Below are 14699 nucleotides of genomic sequence, written 5' to 3' on the forward strand. Positions count from 1 at the left end.
TCTGGCTCGATTTAACAATCAGATATCCACTCTCATGACGTGATTCAGTTGAATGAAATACAATATATTGCTTCCTGTTGCACACTAGAGTGGAAAGTTTTAAAAACCTTGGAAATCTGGCCTAAATTTGACACTTCAAAACAGTATTTTCAAAATCTACAAGGTTTTCAATGAAGCAGAAGTATAAAGATACTGATTTGAAACGTGCCTAATACAAACTTTGATTATTATCATATTTTATTTTACTTTGCAGTAATTTAATTAATGTCTGTATAAGAAGGTCTTGATTGTTTTTCATGTTTTTGTGTCAGTCAAAAGAAGCTTTATTACAAGTTAATTTACCATAATGGTAGCTGACTTAATTCAGAAAGGACTCAACAAATTCAGAACTAGAAGCAATACTGAAATGCATCTTTTTTGTATGTGTCTGTAACACTTCTATTGAGATTGCAGCTCTCACATATACTCAGACACACAGAGGCACCTTCTGATTTGCACAGCTTTTGGCACACAGCTGCTTGGCACACACCGTGTGTGTGTGTGTGTGTGTGTGTGTGTGTGTGTGTGTGTGTGTGTGTGTGTGCACGCATCTGTTTTTGCTTACATGCATACATGCACATGTTTGTTAATTAAACTGATTAAACTGTTGCCCCTGACAATGTGGGGCTTTGCTTCTGTCCTTGCATCATCTTTTTCAGTTTCCTGTCTGTGTGGGTGTAGTTTTGCTTTTAGTCCCGTTTTCTTTTGTCTGCTTTGATTTTTTTTTCTTTTTTTTTTTTTAAATCCTTGCTTGGCTTATTCTTTCGTCTTTTGTCCTTCACATGCTGTGTGTGTGTGTGTGTGTGTGTGTGAGACATATGTTTACTGTGTGTGTCTTGTGCATACAGTTTGTGTATGTTGTTTACACTTGGATGTGTGCATTTGTATTTGTGTGCCTTGTCCCACTGGTCCAGGTTGTGACCTCGGCTTTCATCTCCTTGGTTTGAGGCGCCTGCGGCCTGCTGCGATCCGCACCCGGCCAACAACGCAGCAGATGTCACCAGACACTGACAGTCATATGCACACCATCACAAACACACACAGTTTGTGTCTTTCATACAGTATTTACACATATGTGCACACAGGCTCTCGGCATGTATCCACATACAGCATGTAATGTCCCTCTCAGACACATATAAATGTATTTATATTACACACACGCAGAAACCAGCTCAAACAGGCTTTGTTTTTGCCTCATACAGTGTGATGTTTGACCCCATAACACAAGTGTCACCTGCAAAACATCCTGTCACCTACCTGTGTCGCCTTTGTTGTAGACCTCGGAGTTAAACCAGATTCATAATGTTGTTAAAAACGTGGGTCTGTCTTTATTCATAACATGCTTCCAATATTGTGTTAAAACTGTAATGATGAAATCTGCTACTGTAACAGCTGTATTTGGAGACAGCTTGCCTCTCTGCTTTTAAGATTAAGCATAAAAGTTTTCTTTCTGATAAACCTTGATCAGGTGACCCTGAATCCTTGTTCAGTCAAGTTATACTGCAATGGGCCTAGGCTGCTGGGGGGTGCTTCCCATGATGCACTGCTTCTTCTCCACTCAACTCTTTTCACCCAATTATACAAAAATAATAATAATACATTTTATTTGTGGGTGCCGTTCTAAAACCCAAGGTCAACATACAAAGCATAAAAGTAAAAAGGATAAAAAGAACAGCATTAGACAACAATTGGATTCAGTGTTTAAAGAGAGTAAATGGTTTAAACAGATGTATTTTGACTTGAATTAGGGAGGATGATATCACAAGTAGTGAAAGTGCATATAACACTTTGCATTTAATCATTAGTTATGATTCATCTGAGTCTGTGCCACAGTGTGTGTCTTTTATCCAGTCTTCCTCCCCTCACCCCAGGTGCAGCAGATGGCTATCACTTAATTTTAAAATCACTTTCAATCAGAAAACCTCCAAATAAACTAAAATTACATCCATGTAGATGTATAATTCAAAGTGAACTGCCTTCTTACCTACTAGCTAATGTGGTCTTAAATTATGATCATGGCTGCTGTCCCTTGCTGACGCTCAATGTGTACAGACTCGTGCCAGTCTTTAACACAAATTAAATGCAAATTTAAAAAGATAAAGTGGTATGGTAAAATGATTGTACATGAAATCAGTATTATAAACGGTGATGTCATCTTGAGTGCTTTATATTATAAGGTAAAGAGCCTAAAATATTAGCCTCTGTTTTTAAATAATTATTTCTGAGCGCTACTGTCTCAACAAAGTCTCTCGGTCGTACGTTATTGGCCGCCACACCCTCTCTTATCAGTCATCTCTGAGGTTGTCCTCTATCACTTCATTGCCTCACATGCTGTCACCTGCCCTTCTCCTCAGTCGGCGCTAATCCGACTTTACCTTCTTGTCTTTGTCCTCATCTCGCCTTGTTTTTGGTGTCATGTGTTACATGGCGATGATGGGTGGTCAGGCAGTTGTGGTGGGGCGTGAGGCGCAATTGGAAAACGGCTGCGGAACAGTTATTATCTCTTGGTTATTTATTTTTCCCCTGTGCGACTTAAGATGGCTGCTTGTGATGGAGACAGGCCTGTGTGGCCCGCAAAACACTGTCCTCTGTAAATGCCCATGTTTATCCACAAGCTTGACCCAGTGGGTCTGAGTGGGTGGGTTTCTCAGGAGATGCCAGTGATGGTTATGGTGAGATAGAACGTTTGTGCGTACACAAAGGCTTTTATGCTAAACTCCAGCTAAACTACTGTGCAGGGAGACTGGTTTGACATTATCTTTTTCAAAATCTGCTCACAGTGAGTACGTGCGAGTGTATGTTTGTATATGACCGTATTAGGAAGTGAACACACGCACACACACACAGAGTTAAACTAAGGTGACTGTTCTGCTAAGTGGCAATGAATAGGCTTTAGTGATGTGCTCTGATGCCACTGCTAAGCCATTCACTGACAGTTAGACTGATCCCTAAACATGCTCTGTTTGCGATATAAATCTGTTTTTGGAATACCGTACCCACAGTCTGGGATGAGGAATTTGAGGTCGTTTATGCTAAAAAGGCATACATTTTAGAAAGTGTTAGGAGTTGAAGTGAAGGACACTGTATCATGAACCCCTTTCACCTTCAAGAGGCCAAATTAGGTCATTTGCAACTGAGTGTTTCTAGCTATATTTTATATGTTAATATGTTTATTTGCCATTGAGGGTTTAGACATTATAGACTTTGATTTTATTGTAATTTGATTTTAATGATTCCATAAACTGGACATCTCCTTTTGACAGTTATAAACAGGGGCTGCAGATCTCTCTCTGGGATGGAAAGGTGTAAATAAGTCAGATAAAAGACAGCTGTGTGAAGCATTGCATTTCTGTACTTTGTATGAAAAATGAGCAGATGTATGTAGGCTGTAGTCTAGGTCAGTCACTGCCCTAGCACTACACATACCTACATCCTGGATATGCACGATGCTAACAGCATTAATGTTTTAGCTGCGTTTTATAATATGCTGTAGTTACTGAACAATGTGATTAATGGTTTTAAATGGCTCTGAATAAAGCACAGGATTTATGTATGATTGATATTTAACCTTGTATAATAGATTGAGCTGAATGTTCACTTGTTTTCTTACTTTGAGACTAATTCATCTGATTTATGTTTTCCCTTTTTACATTTAAATAAATTAAAAAAAATATTTTAGACTTAGTTATACACAGAAGTTCTGAAGGTACAGAGATTTGATAAGCACTCTGACTATGATAAGTTTGTTGCGATTTGTTGTCTGTCAATGTATTGTTGAGGGACTAGTTCATTTTAAAATTGGGTTCAAAATAATGCAAGCATATGCCGTCGACTCAAACATATATAAACATACATTACATCTAATTCCTTCCCAGATTTTTTTAAAATTTCTTTTTACCTTTAAGATTTTTTTTAAACAAGTTATGATCATTAAGCTCCTCAAATATATAATTAGCTCAGTGTAACTGTTGAACGGTAACAGTGAGGCAGACAAAGTAAGGAAAACAAAAACCAGAGAACTGTTCTGACTTAACATAATTTACATTCAGTTTTTCATCTGATAACGATCCACAATAAGAGCTAAATCGTTTAACCTCTGACTGGCAGTTTATGCTCATCATTGTTGTTTGGTGAGCATAGCTGTTGTTTGTGTACAGCGACATGAACAAAAAGTGATATCACAGCTTCTGGCGCGTGCTGCACTTTGGTGTCATTTCGGCATGTTGTACATCAATTGTTGTAACCTGGTGAGGCTACTGTACAGGTGGGTTGGTCTTTAGTGGCATTTCAGTCATATGTGAATCTTTTTCACCTCTAATGTAATGATTTTATTTATTTTTTTTGTCAGCGTGATAGGTTACAAGGCTATGATGATGTCACAGTTCACTGAAGCAATGACCAACGTGTCAACCGTAACTGCAACTTCAAACAGCGGTTTCCGATTATCCTTGTGCAATTTTATCTTAATGTTCTGTGATGCTCAGAACAGCTACTTTATTCCAAATATTAATTTGGAATTGATGCAGTTCAATCATTTTTAAACATAATATGTTTCAGTTATTGAACAATGTGATTAATGGTTCTAAATATCTCTAAATAAAGCACACAATTTATGTATGGATGATGTTTGACCTTGTATAATTGACCTGAATGTTCACAAATCGAATCATCTGATTAATCTGCAGTTTAGTAACTTTTAAACATAACATTTTTCAATAACTGAAGCACGTTAACAGTTAGCTTCTATCACATTTACAGTGTTAGCTGTCAATTCTTTTGAGGTTGTAAAAGAATTAGATTAACACAAATGGTGCAGTCACATTATGAGTCTTTGAAAAATGAGATGGATCCATTTGTATCAGTATATCTTTACATGTAAATGCACAGAAACAGAATTTGTGAACCCCATTGTTCTTTCATGCAAAAGGAATTTCCGAGTGCTCATCCATGAACGCTCGCGCGCACACACGCATGCACACGCACACCAGCTCCTTATCCAATCCCTCCACTAATTCCCCCTTGGTAGAAGGTGTTCATTGTTTCTCTTTCATTCTAATCTCCCTCTCTCCCTTTTTTTAAAAATCCATATTAGATTCTCTCTGAGTTGGCCACAATCAGAGCCACTGAAGCAGAGCATCACCCTGCTAGTGCTCTTTGTCTCCCTAGATTTGTCACTTAGCATGGAGAGTACACCTTTGTCATGGAGCAGGGTGTGAGAGAGCCAGACTCTCACTTTGGGCAATTGTTTCTTGTCACAGGCCATCTTAACCTCCTCCCTCCCCCTTAAGCAAATCAGCTTTGCTCTGGATTAGGGCCCTATCATAGCACCGTCAGATCTCAGCAGCCTGCCAACAAACGGCTAAAACAAACGGATTCTGAAAGTGAGAATTGCATGAAAATAATTTCCCCCCCCAAAAAATTCCGATCTTGTGATTACCTGGAAATCGGCCTGTTAAATCTCTGACATATAGAGGTCCCAGTCTGATTAATCTAGAAAACCCTTGAACTTCTTGGTGTCCTCTTTTGTATTATCTGCTGAGAAAGTTACGAAACATGGTGGGAATCATCCAATAGTCATCATAATCTTTTTGGAACGTGTTTATTTTGCAGTTTCATGGTAAGTCATTGTTTTAAGTACATGTCATGTTAAGAGGCTTTGTACTACCTTGAAATAGATACTTTAATACGAATTCAGTCATTGTAGATATTCAAAGGCAGTTTTTCCCAGAGGTCTGGGTGTTAGTGGCGTGGGAAGAGCATGCATGTGCACTCTTGTACATCAGGCTTTCTTAAGTGAACTACCAAAAAACCAGTGTGTCTCTTCTGCAAATACTATAATTGTAAAAGGCTTTCTGTAAAATGAATAACAAAGCAATAAAATCAGTGTTATTTACAACATTTACAGTGAACATCTCCAACTTCAGCTGGAGAATGTAGTCCTTGTTCTGCAGCCTTGTTGACCTCGAGCCTGCTTTCCAGCTGCACCTGGTTCATTGTAGTTAACGCCACTCCAGCTCACAACACATCTCCATCATCACCAGAAGGAAAACTACAGTCACCTGCTGCAGTCCAGCATGGTGGAGTATGACAAACTCACTGGAAAGAGAGCTAACGGATATCAACGACCACCACAGTAACTACCGGAACAGGAAGTTAGCAGTAGAGAAAGAGCAAGAGTGAGGGAAAGCAAATAGGAGAGCAATTTAGTTTAATTATTTAATTTGACTAATAATAATAGTACACACATGTACTTTTATACTGTCAAAAAATAGTTAAAGCTAATTTTCATCTCTTCAGTGGCACTTATATTGTGAATATAGCATAGATGATTTTCTTTGAATAGATTTTGTTTCGCACAGTTGCTGTATAATTAATGTGGGCCACATAAATCTAGTCATTGTAATGTGAACTGTTTAGCCATTTCCGCTCTCCTGCACTACTCCATGACAACTTCCTGATGCAAATTCTCAGCAGCACAGATTCACTACGTTCCTACGTGGGCTGTTCCAATCAAGTTCGCATTTTGGACAAGCTCCATTTCTTTGGTAAAATCTCACAAGAGATCGTTTCCACCTGTTACACATGCACACAGTACCACTTGGACATGGATGGATGCTCTGTGTTCCTCACCCCCATTTTTTGATGCACTTGTATTTCTCGTATATGTTCATAGAAACGCACACTAACTGAGACTTTATTGAGCACACACCATCATGGATGTCTGCCAACATGGTGAATCTGCCCTCCTCGTATCTCAGCTGCTGCTTCATGCAGAGGGAGTAATCGATCTAAGATACAGTAGCTCAGGGAGTGTGTGTGGGGATGGTGATGTTATTGGCCATTTTAGGTCTCTGTGATGGCCAGAGATGGTAAAATGGCTGGAAAAGTGATGAGCAGGCACTTCATAGACCAGGAATGAACTCTAGCTAATCCCGTCGACCTATCTGTCTCTCTTCCTCCCTGCCTCCTCATCACTCTTTACTTTCCTGTTATACCCTCTCCCTCATTTTCTCCATCTTCTTCCCTTTTTTTGACTTGTCTTTTTCGTTAGTTTCCTTGCAATCAGTTTCCTCTGCAATCCAGTCTCTTTCCTCTCTGCAGCAGAAGTGCAGAGCCAGGGCTTTTTCCTGCTGGTAATTTATTTTCCCATTAGCCCCCTGTCTGAAGTGCATGCTCTAGGTCTGAGTGTGTGTGGGGGGCACTGAGGGCCACCCCAAAGAAAGACCCGGAGAGTCAAAAAGAGGAGGGCACCCTGGACACACTGATAACGTGGGAGAGAGAGAGAGAGAGACTGGGTTAGAGGGACGGAAATGAAGCGAGAAAGAGATGTGAGATATTAGTTTGGTGTCCATCTAAGCAGTTTTGCTCGTTATGAATTGTGATGCAGACTAATCAGAAAAGTTCAGTGACAGTGACTTATTTCAGTGGCGCGATCACTAATAATTAACTAGTTGATCCAGACATTTAAATAGATTGAATGACAACAGTTTACTGTCTTGAACTAATTCAGATTTCCTGCCTTTTTTTCCTTTTTCCTTTTTTTTTACCTTTTACCATCAGTCAAAAAGATTTTAACCTTAAGATTTTCCAAACTAAAGCTTTTTTTTTTTTTCAGACTGTGTTTACCAAACAACCTGTTCCAAGTTGAACCAACAGAACATTATATGGGCAATGTTCACACAGATTAATTCTAGCTCTCATCTGAATAAATTTTTACAGTGACAGTTTAATTCAGTGTCCTACAAAATCCCTTTGTAGGAGCCTGTTTTTAATATATAGTATATTCATCTGAATGTGTCCATGCCGCCTCATGCTCTCCTTGTTGACTGCCATAGGCCTGTTGAACACTGCGATATATATCTGGCCTCCAGTTTCATAAATTTCATCACTGATTGTGTGATAAGGCAAAAGGGCGCATTTAAAAAAACAAACCAAACTGCAGTTTTCAAATGACTTTAACGAGGTTTTTGCGTACAACTGGTTGGGGATTTTCGACATTATCGTGGCAAAAACGGTAACTTAAGGAGGTTCAGCGGTGATGCCAAAGCCACAGTGTAGCTTGTTTATAGACAAATGTTAGCATTTTACTGTTTGTGATTGTGTTAATTTGAAGATAAGGCAAAACGAGCCAGCATCATAAGCTATAATTTTGCACAGAGCTTAATTTCTGCAATATTTCTGCAATAACCTCAAAGCTGATGGAAACATGATTGCTTTTTCTTTCAAGGACAATTTTGGGTTGACCTACAGAAATTTGCCATACTTGCTACACTGCATTGCTCGATGCGCATTTTTTCTCTGCAATCAGAGCTCAAAATGCACTCGCACTCAAATCAAGTCTGACCTTGGTGGGAAGGTCATGGGAGTATGGATGCCATAGAAGCCTGATGATATATATTTTTTTCCTCCTCCTTTTTGAGTTCCCTAAACCTGCTGACTTGGGTTCTGGCTGTGTGGGGTAGAGATGAAAGCCATTATATCTGGAGATTTCATTAACTCCATTTGGCCTCTAGAATACACCAGTTTTCCATTTAATGTGTCTCTGTGTTTGGCTCTGTGTTACAAGCTAGCCAGAGGTTACTCCCCAGTAAAACGCTCCACTCTCCCAGTTGGGATTAGGCCTTTTAAGGACTGGTTTGTGTGTGGTGCTCCCCCTTTCATCTGCTGCCATCAGAGGCACCCCTACATTAAAGGGATTCCTCTCTCTCCCTCACTCTACACCCATCGGTGTTTCCTCTCTCATTTAAACACACTGTTACGTTTCTTCCTGACTGATTATCAATATGTGTGATAACTGGAGTCTCTTCACAAGTTAATATAGATTGCTGCGTGCACACTTGCTGGATAACGAGATTTTTTTTTTTTTTAATCTCATGAAATAAATTAAATGATAAAGTTTTAGAATGTGGTGTCATTAAACCCAGTAGCGACTATTTGTGTGAGGATTTGCTTTGGGGGGGTTTTCAGCTGGAAGTAAAGTGTTTTTATCAAGTAACTGACCTCTCTGTCGTTAGGTGACAACATTAAAAGAGTTATTTATGCAACAGTTTCATCTGGGATAACTTACACTCTTCTTTTTTTTTTTCTTCCTTTTTTGGGGGGGCCCTAATTTCCAGCCTCTTTAATATTCAGTTAGACCCTTTGTTTTTCCTGATGTCATATATGTTGTTTTATAAAGACAGTAAAGTTTCAGAGCATAAGGTCAGTGTATTTACAGGTGATTGCTGGAAAAACTCTACTTTAAAAAATTTTTCTACTCTTTGTTCTGTATCATGTAATCTGCTGTTCAAATTTTGTTTATGAGGGGCAGCCAATCAGAACAACGTTGTCTAATGTGGGGGTGGCCTTAAATGAAGACAGGCAGAGGTACTTAAGAGTTCATATGGAGCTTGAAATGAGCATAACCAGTCTACTTTAAAGAATTATTACTTTTAGTCAGAGTGATTGTGCTCCTTAGTTTATATTGCCATTCACTAAAGTTTGTACTCTGCCCACAAATGTCCACTGCTGTCCTTCATGTTTTCTGATAACATAATGAAAATACAGGTTCATCATAGCAGCTGGGGAATCAAATGAGATCATGGGAAACAAGTGACAGCTACTACACCCCAAACCCCTGGTAATACCAAATACAAATATGACAAATAAAGAGGTGACAAATTTAGATATTTCTTCATCAAGCTTTAAACTGAGTGTTACTGTAGTGGTTGGAAAATGTTTTTTATCCCACCGTCAGCATCGAACGTGGTTCTCTTGTTTCATGAGTGATTGTTTCTGCACTATATTCAGTTTCTTAGTCGTATACAGAAAAGGGACAGTGTGACTGGCGCTCACTGACATTCAACACCATATTCATCCAGCACTAGAGCACAAACTGTGATGTAATCTACCATCGTTTAAAACAACCCTAATCCCACTCTTGTTGTAACTAATCACCCTCTTTACTCACTTTCTTCCCACACTTTTACTCAATTGTTTGCAGTTTTATTTTTGGGGTGGTTTTTTGTAGTTCATGCCACCCCAGATGAGGTGGTGGTTAGTGAAAGATCATCTAATTTTGGGGCCACAGTGGGAAAATCCACTGGTCCCGTTTCCAAAGTGTATATACATGTGACAATACACATGAAAGCCATTTTCACAGTTCATTCCATTATTAGGACCATTGTTATTGTAATTCAACATAACCAAAGTGATAATATTGCATTCCTTTTATGTCTATTGTTGAATTTAAAATACACACACATACACACTGCTTGGGGGAAAAATAAATCCTCTCATATAATAGTAGCAGATGAATAAATTGGTCTTAATCTGTGTGTGGATGTGTGTGTCTATAACGCCTATAGTGCAGCATTCATAGGTGGTATGTAAAACGGGCAGCCTTATCAGTTATCAGGGGAGGCCAAATTGACACAGAGGAATCACTCCATTGTGTGCGGATTCAAAGAGAGATGTGAGCACATTGGATGTCTCCATTTCCAATAACTGTGACCTTGAGGCAAGAGGAATAGCACTGTACCCCCGCGTCCAATCTGCTGACTGCTCGATTCAGACAGAGCCAGTTGATTTTGGGTGCTAATCGGGGATACCTCAGGGTTATTCTAAAGGGTAAATTGCGTTTGGCTTTTATTGTTTCTGAACCGTGTGAATGCAAATCGGAAAGGCCTGTGTGGGGTTGAATATTTATAGTCTGTCTTTTTTAAACTTTTAGGTTCAATAGTGTTGCATTTAATAACAGAGAAAGGAAAAAAAGCTATTAAAGGATGACAATTCTTTTCAAAATGTAACACACATGTGAATTTTATCATGTGCTGCCTTCATGTAGTCTGACTTCAGCTGACCTCAGGTTGCCCATTTTACCCCAGTTCAGGATTGTTTTTGTTTATGTGGTAGCAGGCTTAAGTCAGATAATCATCTGCTTGATGTGAAACCAGCGATTCATCACGTCTCATTATTGTTATAATACTAAAGCCATGTTTTTATCTTCAGTCTATCTCAACAGCATACTAAACAGCACCACAAACTCTTCAGTTATAGGCAGATTGGCTGAAAAGTGCATACTCCAGAACTGTGTATGCATAAAGTAAAGACGATTGCCATATACATATATAAGTGTGTGTTACTTGTCTGTACATGTCTCTGTTGTTTTTGGCCATTTCATGAACAAAACTATATTTATTTTAAGCTTCAATACTTAGAAAATAACACAATTTAAATATCCAGGAAAAAAACATGATATTTGCATTCATGAAGCTAATGAAAATAATATGTAAATATACAGTAAATGTCCTTAATTATAATCTCTGTGAGTTTGACCAAGTAACCAACCTGAGGAAGCTTTGACTTTCACAACCCATTAAATTTGTCCCTGACAAATGCCACCAATAAAGGAAAATGTAACCCACACAAAATTTATTCCAAATGAACTTGTTAAACCATCAAAATAAAGTGTAAACAGGTAAAGTCTCTCGAAACTAAACTGAAACTAAATTTTATTCAGAAGAAAAATGTAAAACTTTTTCTTTTTTTAAAAAAAATCAAAGCTGCAATATCGGCCACCAGTGGAGTACAAATAGTACAATGTATACTTGATTGTATTAGTGTATGTTAAGAATATATAAATAATGTTTAAATTGATGGTGAATGTATCTCCTGTGGCTCAATGGAACGTTTGTTTAAATCAAAGCCATTAGCTGATCGTGTGTGTGTGTGTGTGTGTGTGTGTGTGTGTGTGTGTGTGTGTTGGACATCTTTGTCTGACGTGGTTTAACACTACCCAACGGTCTGTTTCAAACCAGGTCTAAACAAAGAAGGCAGGTTTCTTTTTAGCACTCAGTATAATTAATCCATCCCTCCCTGACAAAAGGGTCCCTACCCCTGCTTTTCTCCGGCCCGTCCCATTGGCATTTTAGGGCAGAGAGATTCAGCAGGACCCCCGGGCACCCTCCTGCCCTGACCCCTGCCCCCCACCAGGGGAGCATCTGTGGATCGATCCAGGGCCAGCTGGCACCAGGGGGAGACAGGCAGGACTGGTAGTCTAAGACGAGGTCTGCTCCAACAGAGATACACCCTTCTTGAATGGAGTTTATAAAAAATGAGGCACTGTGGTAGTTTCAGGTTTGCATGCTCTTATTTATTTATTTTTAAGAACAGCCTGAATTTTTTGAGTTACATAGATTCCAAGTAGAAGCTTAACCTTGATCTCTGTTGATGCACTGTAGTTGTAAAAAGATGCAACTAGGGGGCAGCATGCAGCCATCACCCCTCCCTCCTTTATATCCTCTGCCTGTGCCCGTCTTCGTCTCCTACTCCTGCTGTGCTTCCTCTGCACACACATGCACACATTTAGTCCTCCTCCTGGCTCAGGAAAAGAGCATATTGATAGTTCTATCCTCTCTGTAATAAATTAAACTTCTACATTGTCCTCCCTTTTCATTTTACACATTGTCACAACCTCCTAGTCCCTCTAATCCCAGTTACCCCCTCCACTTCCCCGCTCACCGTCACCTTTTCTCACACACACATTGATTGACAAGTAGCATCTGGGGAAATGGAGCACATTCCCATTGTTTGCTGCCACTACTCAAATCTGTTGAAATGGTTATTCCATTCTTCCGTCAGAGTATTTGCATATCCTTAAGTATTTCCTATTTTCCCCACCTCCCCTTTCTCCCCATCCTCCTTTTTGCTAAATCCCCTCTTCTTAAGTGTTTAGTGCATTTGGAAAATTCATTCATAAAGTATCTGCATGCGCTATTAGCTTAGTATAATAGCCAGGGTGTAATCTGCAGAGAGATAAGAGGTGGGAAGAGAGTGCTTTTTTTATTTTTTTATTTCCTCATCTTCTTCCTGTCCTGATGGGGCTGCTCTGTGGACAATCACTGTGCCGATGATATGTCATTATGTTCCCCAGCCAAAGCGACAAGGCTCAAATGTCAAGAGGAAATGTCAAGAGGCCTTGCTAGTCAGTCTGTTGGATTCTTCTGTAGTTTTTATTTATTTATTGGTCTGAGAGAGGCGTGAGGTACTAAGGAGGAGGCAAAGAGGGAGAGAGATGGAAGGATAGGATGGTTCATAGCGATGTAGTGTTGAATATCGACAGGAGATGGAGAAATGGAAAGGTGGAATAGAGGCTAGAGATACAGATTCAGATCAGCTGTTTTCACTCCAGACCAAGGATGTATACAAACTGGGTTCACACAGTCTTTGGCTCTGCTCTACTCTACTGCTACCACATGCCAGCTGCTTTAGCCTCAGCAGTGTCAAACTTAGTTTCACACTGTTTAAGGCCACACCGGGAAATGACAATGGCATTAGGGGCCACACATTTAAAATGTACTGATAATCTTGAGTTTCACTGAAAGTACCATGTTCATATAGCCTTTTTATAGACCATTTTGCCCACTTACACCCTTATTAATGTATTCTGATTACAGAAGACGACTGCCAACTCAGAACAATTTTTTTTCACAAGCTGGTTCTTGCACATTTCTACAAGTCTTATTGTGTTTAATTGGGCCAAGCATCCACCCATCATCCATCCAGGTGAGAGTCACAGAGGCAGTAGTCTAAGCAGCAATCTGCAGACCTCCCTCTCCTCCAGCCTGTCCTGCTTCTGCCCCCAGGGTCTCCTTCTCTTGGATTTGCCCAAAACACCTCATCTAAGAAGCATCCAGGTGGCATCTTAGTCAAATGCCTGAACCACCTCAACTGGCTCCTCTTGACTTGGAAGGGTAGCAGCTCTGAATAACTCAGCTCTTCACCATCTGTGTAAGGTTGAGCCCAGACACTCATTTATACCACTTGTATCCATGATCTTGTTTTTTTTTTGGAGACCACCAGAGCTTATTTGGCCATAGGTGAGGGCAGAAATCAGACCAACGACTAAATCAACAGGTTTGCCTATATGTTTAGCTTTCTTTTCACACAGCAGACCAGTACAGGCCAACCCATCTGCCAGTCTGCTGCTGCAATTCTCTTTATTCATCCTCTACTCTAAAAACATATTTCCAACCCAGAATGGGTACTCCACTCTTTCCCAGCTGAGATCCCAATTCTCATCCCAGACCACTCCAGTGGAGGTTTCCCCTTGATGGAGTCAGCAGGACCACATCATCTGAAAAGACATAGGCTCTCTCACCTCAGAATAGTCTGTCTCAAGCATCAACTTTCCGTATTTGTTTCATTATGTGTTATCAAATTTGTTAGCTTGTAGGTAAAATATAATTTGACATGTGCAAAGTTCATATAAAGTCGTGAAGGCTTGGATTGTCTACTTCAGCGTTTATTGTATCCACTTCTTCAGTATTTCCGGCCACAGTTATTTGCAGTTTGAGTATCACATGTTGGTTCTCATATGGTTGGCCTGTAACACTTTTAATCTCTATTTGGAGCTTACATAGTTTCTCTCTATATTACCAAAAGCTTTACCACTCTGTACTGATACAAATTCTGTGAGTGTGAGTGTGAGAGTGTGTGTGTGAATACCCTGCAGTCCTCAGCGATAAGGCTGAGATTGAGTTTTCCCCACAGAGCCATAGCGTCCAAGGAGTGTGTGTGTGTGTGTGTGTGTGTGAAGACATCAGGAAACAGGCAATGTAAAGAGCTTGTATCGCTTTATCTAGCCTATCCGCCAGAGTGTATGTGTATATGTATATGTG

General features: G+C 39.7%; 1 protein-coding gene across 5 annotated transcripts in view; it reads left to right on the plus strand.

The window, feature by feature from the left end:
- ehbp1 (EH domain binding protein 1) overlaps nucleotides 1–14699 on the plus strand; it is a 159240-nt gene that overhangs the window by 37432 nt on the left and 107109 nt on the right. The window lies entirely within an intron of this gene.

This window comes from Oreochromis niloticus, linkage group LG13 (assembly GCF_001858045.2).
Source record: "Oreochromis niloticus isolate F11D_XX linkage group LG13, O_niloticus_UMD_NMBU, whole genome shotgun sequence".
In the NCBI taxonomy this organism is placed as follows: Eukaryota; Metazoa; Chordata; class Actinopteri; order Cichliformes; family Cichlidae; genus Oreochromis; species Oreochromis niloticus.